Source organism: Etheostoma cragini, chromosome 6 (genome assembly GCF_013103735.1).
Source record: "Etheostoma cragini isolate CJK2018 chromosome 6, CSU_Ecrag_1.0, whole genome shotgun sequence".
NCBI classification, from domain to species: domain Eukaryota; kingdom Metazoa; phylum Chordata; class Actinopteri; order Perciformes; family Percidae; genus Etheostoma; species Etheostoma cragini.
The window spans coordinates 5,421,502-5,427,968 of record NC_048412.1 but is presented as its reverse complement, the minus strand read 5'-3'; the positions used below and the strand labels follow the sequence as shown (position 1 = coordinate 5,427,968).

Sequence of the window (6,467 nt, the reverse complement as noted above, 5' to 3'; positions counted from 1 at the left end):
CTGTGATTATCACAGAACGCTGCGCGGCCAGTTGAGGAGTTGTATTCAATCCGAGCACGGATATTGACTTATATTACTAATACTTGTACTCGGCAAAAGTGCTTTATCCGTACCGGATACTCGTTTCAACCGGATCATCCCTAGAAACAAGTAGGCTAGAAGACACACAGGGTGACGGCATAAAAGCAAACAAACTAGAATGATCCAACAAGAGACAAAGGAAACACTGGGGTTAAATACGTGAGGTAATGAGGTAACAGGGAACAGGTGTCACATCAGGTGAATCACATTAGGGCGGGGCAGGATAATCAGACAAACACAGTGAAGCTAGACAAGACAAGACAAGACAGGAAGCTGACTACCAAAATAAAGCAGCAGGTAGAACAAACAGACACAGGGGAAAAAGACAGGGCCAGGGACACAGGACCATGGAGAAAACAGGCAAAAACACAAGGAGGCCAAACAGGAGAAAATAAACCTCAGCAACCCCTAAACCATAACACCCCTGTGGACAAGAACCGTAGGCAAATAGCCAGACGCTCAGCAGGACATATTGCACGGCGGTAATTGGTGCTATTCATCATAGTGGGCAGCCCTACTTTGCACAGCACGCTGTCAAACTGCTCCGTGTCCAGCCTGAAGTGCCGCTGGAACCTCTCGTCATCAAGCCGCATTTGCTACCCCAGCCTGTGATACTCTCCGAATTGATAACGGTCCTGGAGGGTGTCGTGAACCCAAAATCTCAGAGTACGACGTCTTCTCCGCAAATACAATACAGCAGCAGCACCAAACACAACTACTTCGCGAGGATCCCTAATTATCCAATGATACACATAGAGGACAAGCGCGAAATATTTACAAAAGCGGGAATGCAATTCAGTTGCTCACAACACCGATTTGAGCAATTGCGCTGTACGAACGCCGCCACATCAGAGCGGCTAAAGCGTCTGAAAGCTTGCCCGTACTTTTTGACAAGCGTCCTTGGCGGGGCGGCCAGATCTTTTTTGCAGCTCAAGTCAGTGGCGGTGTGAACTTACGGTTAGGGGAAAAGCATAGGAATGAATAAATAAGCATCTCGTCTCTGGCTAGGGTTTGTAACCTCCCCATCTAGCAATAGCCAACTCGAAGAGCTGAATGAGAAACAAACAAAAAAGCTCTCATAATAATGCTGCTCATTCTCAAAGATAAACAAGAACCATACACTTTTATTATGCACTAAAAGGAAAATTAGACAAAAAGGCTTGTGGTGTTCTCATGCAGTGTGCTGAACATTGTTACACCTCAGCCAAAAAAGACAAGTGGTAAGTTTGACCATTGTCACACGTCCTCATTAACATGCTGGTGAAAACTGTAAATAAAGTTAATGCAATAATATTTTGTTTTAGTTCTAACTAAACATCTCATTGTACAAAATGTTAAACATAAGCCTTATTTTCTTGCACAGTAGTTAGCTAGCATAAAATAAAGGGACCAATGTACAAAAGATAAGAATTTTGTGAAAAAGTGAAAATTATATGATACATATTTTGAATTTTGGTGTATCGCCTTTATTTTGTTTTTTAATCAAATCTTAAAAGGCCGAACCCTGTTTTTCTCTAATCACTGAAAATCTGGAAACAGTTCAGGACTCACTATGGATTAAAATCCCTTACTGTCCTCATCCCCATATTCAACAACCATCTGTTTTTAGCCTCCAGCATAGACAAAACATTTACACGTTGGAAGAGGATGGTTCTGGTCTCTTTTAGTGACCTTTACTTAGATGCGGCCTTTGGAAATATGGCCAACCTTTCTGCAAAATTTGCGACTCCAAAAGTGGATGTATTCAGAAATTTCCAGTTGCGCAATTTCACCAAAACACACTTCACCTCATTTCCTGCATTACCTGAAAAAACTCTGTTAGAAGGTATCATGTCCTCCTCAGCATCACAAAATAGCATCTCCTCAACGGATCGTATCCTTTCATCTCAACTCTCCCCTCCTTCAGGGCTTAGGGGTGTTTGGGAAAGGGATCTAGGTGTTGCACTAGATGAGGACTGGTGGAGAGATGTTTTACTCAGAATTTATAGTACTTGTATCTGTGCACGTATGAGACTCATTCAATTCAAAGTTTCCTTCAGACTTCACTACACAAGGGCCAGACTGAAAAGACTATTCCCTGATACAGATGATCTCTGCATTAGGTGCTCTCAATTTTCAGCAGACCAGACACACACTTTTTTCTCCTGTCCTAAGCTATACTCTTTTTGGAAATCCTTTTTTGACACCTTTTCTGTAGTCCTTAATATCCCTGTGTCCCCATGCCCCTTGATTGGAATATTTGGTGTGTCTTCTGTTGTAGGAAGATTTAATAGTTACCAAGCTGATGTTATTGCATTTGCTGCTCTGATAGCCAAACGTCAAATACTGCTACAGTGGAAGAGCCCAAAGCCGCCTAGCACAAAGTCCTGGTTAGAAGAAGAATTGTCATTCTTACATCTAGAAAAAATGAAACATACTGTCAGAGGATCCCTGAAGAAATGTCATTAAAATAGCTTAGATTAGATTAGATTCAACTTTATTGTCATTACACAGGTACAGGTACATGGCAACAAAATGCAGTTTGGGTCTAACCAGAAGTGCAATAGCAGTAAGTGCAGGATATGGATATGTACTGATTAAATATAGAAATGAATACTATTATAAGCAGAATTTTACAGATGGGTTTGTCCTATGAATATACAACATAGATAAGTATTGTGAGCAAGATTTACAGCTGGATATGTACTGAATATAATATACAGGTGGATATTACTATAAGTAGAAATTTTAAAGATATGTGCAAATAACATAATATGTGCATATTACAGTTAAAGTACGGTATTGCAGATGTATATGTAAACAATTGGTACTGTAAATAAACAGTCAGCAGTGCAAATTGAAGTGTAAGTAGTGCAAAAAGGTAAGTAGTGCAAAAAAGATGCACATATAAACAGTTGTTTAATAGTAACAGTCAGCAGTGCAGGTGACCATTATAGTATATATAACTAAATGGAGGCAATTGTGAGGAGGGAGACCCTGGGACCCGCTCCTTTCTTATGCAAACTATCTACCCTGAGCCAATGGTAGTCCCCCCCCCCCCCCCCCAATTTCCCCCCTTTTCTTTTTTATCTTATTATTAGTATTTTTTTTTCTTTTCTTTTTTTCTCCTTCTTGAGGGAGGGAGATTGGTGGGCAAGTTAGACGAAGGGAAGATACATGTTCAGTACCTGGTTAAGGGGTGGTGGAGGGAGGGAATGGGGGGGAATGTATGTGCTTTTGTTCTGCTTTAAAAAAGCAAAAATATGTCAAACCTGCTACTCTTTGTTATTCCCGTTACAGCCTGTAACAATTTATCAGGTTTAAGCAATAAACATATTTGGAAAAACAAAAAGGCATAGGCCAAGAATGTTCCCAATGCACTTCTAAAAACTAAAGAATTCCAAAACAATTCCCTCGAGGTGTAATCCTGCTTTTGTTTTGGAATATTTCTCTGATATTTTTGTTTTTGCAATCCATTGAGACACAACTTTAATTATCTTCTCTTAGCAGTTCATAATCAAAATCAGCTTTATTTGTCAGGTATGAGGAAACATACGAGGAACTTTTCTTTTGAGCATTGTTGCTCACAATGTGCTTGCACATAGAAAAACAACCAAAACAAAAATACACAGACTAATATACACATTATATACATACTCTAAACAGAAACAACATAGAGGAATGAGTGCCATGAAGAGTTTAATAAAAATTATTTAAATGTTGAGCATAGTGCAAAGGATACTGGGATAAATAGTATTATGTTATTATATTACAATATGAACAGTATTATTTTCTCCAGCTTGAGTTTTTATTAGTTGGTGTATGCCGGTTGATATAGCTTTGCTCACAGGAATGGGAAATGCCTTTGTTCTTGGGACATTTTCATAATTTAATAAATTACCAGTGTCATCGTTCTTGTCCTCTTAGAAAATTATATTTCTATCTATCCAATTTTGAAAGTAAAAAGATGTTCTCATTAATATTAATATATTTATTGTTCCATATGAGGGTTTTCTGTGGAGAGAAATTACGTAACACAATTTCCATGTCAATAAGGAAGTTAGACATCTTTAAGGGTAACTTTCCAATGTTAAAGACAAAAGAAATTTAAGCCCACCTACTTGTTTAAATATATTATGAGGAATGAAGAACCAAATAGATTCTGGGTTTTCTAGACATTTTTAAGACATTTAAATTTGAATGTATTATTATTTTAACAAAATCACATATTTTAAAGCCTCCCTCAAACTCTGAGAAATAAATTTGTAAAATAACAAAAAGTACTGGCAGCTCATTAGTCATTACCCAGTTTGTACTGTAATTAAAACAATGTTTTTTTTCTGTTAAATAACTGTGTCAATGGTAAAAAAGCATAACATGATCTGTTATTCAATGGAGTACCTACAGTAAAAAAAGCTTAACATTATCTGTGAATCTTACATGAATCTGCAAAATAACAGCAAATGTACTGGCAGCTAATTACCTGGACTTTGTCCTGTAATTAAAAGCTGTAACTACAGTAAATAAGGAAGACCATTTCTGCTATTAGTTACAACAATACAAATGTGACTTTTCTGTTACTTAATGGTGTACTTATAGTGATAATACACTTTGGTAAAACATCTTGAGCAAATCTGTGTTGGAAAAAGATTTGTATTTAACTCATCTTTCAAAATTTTCTAAAAATACAAAATGGCTGAAACACTACCCAAAGGGAAACAAAAAAATATAAAACAAGTTTAGCAACATTAACACAACTTGTCACACTATCTCAAGAGTTGGAGTGAAGTAAAATACAGTCCTCCTACTAAAGGTCAACCAGCATCTATCAATAACATTAATGAGCTGTATGTGATGAACACAGCACGTGTACTTCTGTTGTACTTTGACTCAATGCAGAATGCAGATTAATACAAAGAACACTGAAACCTCGGCCAGGCAGTAACAGTCCTTTCTCACAAAAAGGCTATATATTGAGAGTAAGTCAATTTTGATTTTTTGTAGCTGTTTGCATTTTAAGTACATCTCAGACAGGGTATGAACATCCTTTCTACAATATAACACAAGTATAGTTATATAAACCAACATGACATTGAATATGCATTTCATTTCACCTACTAAAACTATGTGATCTTTTTCTAGTGCAAATATATCCACGTCAGTAGAGGGCAATAAAGATCAAAATGTTGCTCAAGTGCAATAAATCCATATCAGCTATCCGGGCACCTGGGTCTACCAAGTTGATACGCACATTTTGGTGCAGAGGGACTCACACTCTAGAAGGAGTGTCAAAAACTAGGTTTCTCATATAGCGATTTTGCAAATTAATTAATTACAAGTGTTCCACCTCCGTAAATCACCAACAGCTGAGCATGAATACCTGCAGCTGTGAATAACCCTCATGTTGTCCTCGGGTCAAATTGACCAGTTTTACTCAATCAATGTTCTTTTTAACTACCCAAAATAACATTGATTCCAACACTTTTTGGCAAGTACAAATCTCTACTTTCATTAATTTTGGGGAGTCTTGCTGAATTTTAAACTATTTGAAAAACAAATTGAAGTGATTTTGAAATAGTATTGAGTAAAAGTTGACATATTCCAGTCTGTGATTATCCATCAACATAAATTCCTTTAATTTTAGTCTAAATAATTCCTTATTTCTGCTTTTCAAACTCAAACATTAAGTGTAATGTCCTATGAATGAGCTTTATTGACCATAGATCAACTGTAAAACTGAAGTTAACAAATTAGTGTCATGTAGTGTTGAAAAAAACGACAAAAATGTAAGAAAATGTTAAAAACCTTAAGAAAAAGACAGAAAGACAACACAAGGGTTAACACTGAAAACCCACAGCTGAGTTCAGGTTCTACTTGCAGCTCTGCTACAGTAGCAGATAACCTTTAACATTACCTGCTGGTCATATCGTCTCTAAACAGTTCGCTCACGGTGAAGTCTGTTTTTATCCGGTTGATGTTTTTTTTGGATGTTCATGTTCATAGCTCATTAGCTCTTTCTATGAAGCAAGGCACTCCAGGCGGGGCGAGGGGCGGCGAACCGACGCAGTGTCTCGTTCCCCTATCTCGGGAACAAGGGTTACATACGTAACCCGAGACGTTCCCCTTCGAGGGAAACTCAAACTGCGTCGGTTACGACACTATGGGAACGAGATACACACTAACCCGCGCCGAAACCCCGCCTGCCCTAGAGTGCAAGCAACCTGTGGGCACGACTAGGAGGAGAGCACCCGGGTGCCATGTGCGGAGGGAAGGTCCAGACTATAAAACCTGAAGAAGGTGTGAGGAGTGGCCCAGCCAGCCGCATCACGAACCCCCTGGAGAGACGCTCCCGAGAGGAGAGCCGTAGAGGCCGCCATGCCTCTCGTGGAGTGAGCCCGTACAGCCAT

The 6,467-nt window shown here is 38.5% G+C and overlaps 1 long non-coding RNA gene across 1 annotated transcript in view; it reads left to right on the top strand.

Moving 5' to 3' along the window:
* Nucleotides 1–5,895: 5,895 nt before the first annotated feature.
* LOC117946846 overlaps nucleotides 5,896–6,467 on the top strand; it is a 3,593-nt gene continuing 3,021 nt past the window's right edge. The window contains exon 1 of the long non-coding RNA XR_004657108.1: nucleotides 5,896–6,019. This is a non-coding gene — a long non-coding RNA (uncharacterized LOC117946846). The remainder of the gene's footprint in view (nucleotides 6,020–6,467) is intronic.